The 3,710-nt window shown below is 39.8% G+C and overlaps 2 non-coding genes across 2 annotated transcripts; both read left to right on the forward strand.

Moving 5' to 3' along the window:
* The first annotated feature begins 1,194 nt into the window (after positions 1 to 1,194).
* Positions 1,195 to 1,276, forward strand: trnas-aga. Its single transcript has one exon. It is a non-coding gene; the product is annotated as a tRNA-Ser (tRNA).
* A 2,084-nt stretch (positions 1,277 to 3,360) lies between these two features.
* Positions 3,361 to 3,442, forward strand: trnas-aga. Its single transcript has one exon. It is a non-coding gene; the product is annotated as a tRNA-Ser (tRNA).
* Positions 3,443 to 3,710: the final 268 nt, after the last annotated feature.

Here is a 3,710-nt window from a genome sequence, read left to right on the forward strand (position 1 = left end):
CCCTAATCAAAAAACGGAAAAAAAAAATCTGGAAATAAAAAGGGAAATTTTTGAATAAAATGACAATTAAAAGGTTCCTTTAACTTTTAAAAAAATTTCAGCTTAAAAAAGGGGGAAAAATTTTGATGTTTATTTTTTCATAAAAAATTTTAAAGCCCCAAAGAAAAGGGGGGAACTCTTAAACCTTTTCCCCGATAAAGAGCGTTTGTTTTTTGCTAGCTGGGATAATTTTTTTTTTAAAAGGCCGTTTTTTCCTTTTTTGCTTCCCAGTTTCTTCTGTTATTAATTTTTTTTGGGGTCTGGCTTTTTAGTAAAAGGGATTTCCCCCTCTTTTTTTTTCCCGAAAAAAGCCGGGAAAACCCCCCTTTAAGGGGTTTTAGAAATACCCGCCAGTTTCTGTTCGCAACACGAATACTGAACGCGCCAGTGCAAAGTTAAGTGTCCTTTCGGCACAGACTGCAGCAAAGCATTTGAGTGCAGTCTAGAAAATGATCAGCTGCCGTAAAAACGCCATACGCTGCAAACCCCCAAAGCAGTGACCACCATAACTAAACTGAAATGGATACTAATGATTTAAAAAACAGTCTTGTTCAAAGATTAAGCCTCAAAATCACTTGTTGGTCTGAATTTGGAGAGGAAGACTGTAAGGCCGCTTTAACACAAACCTCATTTATTTCTTTTCGTTGCAGGGCTATTGGTATAAGGCACTGCCAGGGTCTGAAGGTTTAAATTTACTAAGGATTGTGGGTGTAAATGACAGAATTCACATGTGATGTGAAACGAATCTAATAAGAACGGGATCAGTAAATCATGCGCCAGCCTTCTTCGGAGGCAGCAAAGGCTAAAGAAGAGGAGAAGTAAAGAAGAGCTGACAAACAATCGGCTCCGCACTTGCAACAGTACACGTCGCCCGTCTTTGTTTTCCTTAATATCCGTATCAGCTGTGTTTCTTGCTTATCTCCCTTTGTTCTCGGGTGACATTTTGTGTCTCAACTTAGAATTCGGCCAAAAAAGAAAACTTAAATCAAGAAATAAGTAACAACTGAAAGCATGATGGGGGCCACTGTAGTTTCCCTCCATAGACTCAATAATTACGAGTAATTTTCAGAAGTCAGAAAGAGAAAATGAAAAAAAAAAAAAAAACAAAACAAATAAATTTAGCGCCTAAAGCTATATCGCTGGCACCTGATTGCAGTAGTCGTGGCCGAGTGGTTAAGGCGATGGACTAGAAATCCATTGGGGTCTCCCCGCGCAGGTTCGAATCCTGCCGACTACGTGTGTGTTTTACCTTTGTTAAGAATGTCTTCAAAGTCAAAATTTAGCAGTCAGATTAGGCATTGTTAGCATTATGTAGGCAATGATTCCCTTCAATTGCCTCAGAATTATGGACCCATCATGGCACACGGATACTGTATATTCCTTAACTCTCTTAACTGTGGAATATTCCGCAAGCACGTGTCTGCTGTTAATTGCAATGAAAGGACTTTTCAGCGATTAGAAAAAACACAAAAAATATTCAGTCGTTTTACAAAGTTGGACCAGGCTTTGAGCAGTTAATTCTATTTTTTTGTGTCCGACGTGTAGCAGAACAGGTTGAAAAACAGCATTTATCCTGCCTGAAAGACTGCCTCGTATTGATTGACTGTTGAATGAGAAAACGCTCAACCACTGGCTAATCGTCAGAGATCTTGTGTAGAAGAAGAAGAAAAGAAAAAAAACTACGTGAATGTAAAAGGAAAGATAAGGCTTTAGGAAACAAAGAACTCACGATTAAGATGGATTCCTTTGGAACTTCAACGACAAATTTTACAGGCATTAAAGTAAATGTGGACAATCCATTTAGAGTGTTTGTACTTTTAAACATAACAAAATAAATTATAAGCAGCCTCAACGCAGCAAGCTGAGACAAGCTTAAGCATTTTACCACGATAACAGAGACAGCTTCCTGTTATTTATGACAATAGAAACTGGGAGTTACTCTCGCTCTTTCACGATTAAAACGAGCATGTTTTGTTCTTTCATTTGCTTCCTTTCAGTTGCTTGGCTTATATAGTTAACTTCTAATTCTTTCTCGGGGTCTAGCTGTGTAGCTAACACATGTGGACTTTGCAACCAAGACATGCTGTTAACTGTTCTACTCTCACAGATAATCGAGTTGCTCGAAATCCTCTGCCTCCTTAAAGATGATCAAAAAATAGACCGTAATATCACCGCTCCTGCTCCAGTCCAAACATCTTCAGAGCACATATTGACAAACAGAAGGGCGATTCGACGATTCAAGGAATTAAGACGCCATAGATAGCAGGGCTTTGCCGTCAGTAGTCGTGGCCGAGTGGTTAAGGCGATGGACTTGAAATCCTTTGTGGTTTACCCTCGCAGGTGCCTTTGAAGCCTGTCGGCTATGCAGTTTAACCTTTAGCAAAGTCAAGGTATTAAGCCTTCACTTGCCACTCGCAAATACAATTTGCAAATCTTATCAGTAGCTCACGGTTCAAATAACAAAAAAGTGGTAGATGCTGCAATCAATGGGAGGCATAAGAACACATTCCGTTGACAGCTTACCAGTTTCTGTTCGCAACACGAATACTGAACGCGCCAGTGCAAAGTTAAGTGTCCTTTCGGCACAGACTGCAGCAAAGCATTTGAGTGCAGTCTAGAAAATGATCAGCTGCCGTAAAACGCCATACGCTGCAAACCCCCAAAGCAGTGACCACCATAACTAAACTGAAATGGATACTAATGATTTAAAAAACAGTCTTGTTCAAAGATTAAGCCTCAAAATCACTTGTTGGTCTGAATTTGGAGAGGAAGACTGTAAGGCCGCTTTAACACAAACCTCATTTATTTCTTTTCGTTGCAGGGCTATTGGTATAAGGCACTGCCAGGGTCTGAAGGTTTAAATTTACTAAGGATTGTGGGTGTAAAATGACAGAATTCACATGTGATGTGAAACGAATCTAATAAGAACGGGGATCAGTAAATCATGCGCCAGCCTTCTTCGGAGGCAGCAAAGGCTAAAGAAGAGGAGAAGTAAAGAAGAGCTGACAAACAATCGGCTCGCACTTGCAACAGTACACGGCGCCCGTCTTTGTTTTCCTTAATATCCGTATCAGCTGTGTTTCTTGCTTATCTCCCTTTGTTCTCGGGTGACATTTTGTGTCTCAACTTAGAATTCGGCCAAAAAAGAAAACTTAAATCAAGAAATAAGTAACAACTGAAAGCATGATGGGGGCCACTGTAGTTTCCTCCATAGACTCAATAATTACGAGTAATTTTCAGAAGTCAGAAAGAGAAAATGAAAAAAAAAAAAACAAAACAAATAAATTTCGCCTAAAGCTATATCGCTGGCACCTGATTGCAGTAGTCGTGGCCGAGTGGTTAAGGCGATGGACTAGAAATCCATTGGGGTCTCCCCGCGCAGGTTCGAATCCTGCCGACTACGTGTGTGTTTTACCTTTGTTAAGAATGTCTTCAAAGTCAAAATTTAGCAGTCAGATTAGGCATTGTTAGCATTATGTAGGCAATGATTCCCTTCAATTGCCTCAGAATTATGGACCCATCATGGCACACGGATACTGTATATTCCTTAACTCTCTTAACTGTGGAATATTCCGCAAGCACGTGTCTGCTGTTAATTGCAATGAAAGGACTTTTCAGCGATTAGAAAAAACACAAAAAATATTCAGTCGTTTTACAAAGTTGGACCAGGC

Source organism: Polypterus senegalus, unplaced genomic scaffold, assembly GCF_016835505.1.
Source record: "Polypterus senegalus isolate Bchr_013 unplaced genomic scaffold, ASM1683550v1 scaffold_4464, whole genome shotgun sequence".
Taxonomy (NCBI): Eukaryota; Metazoa; Chordata; class Cladistia; order Polypteriformes; family Polypteridae; genus Polypterus; species Polypterus senegalus.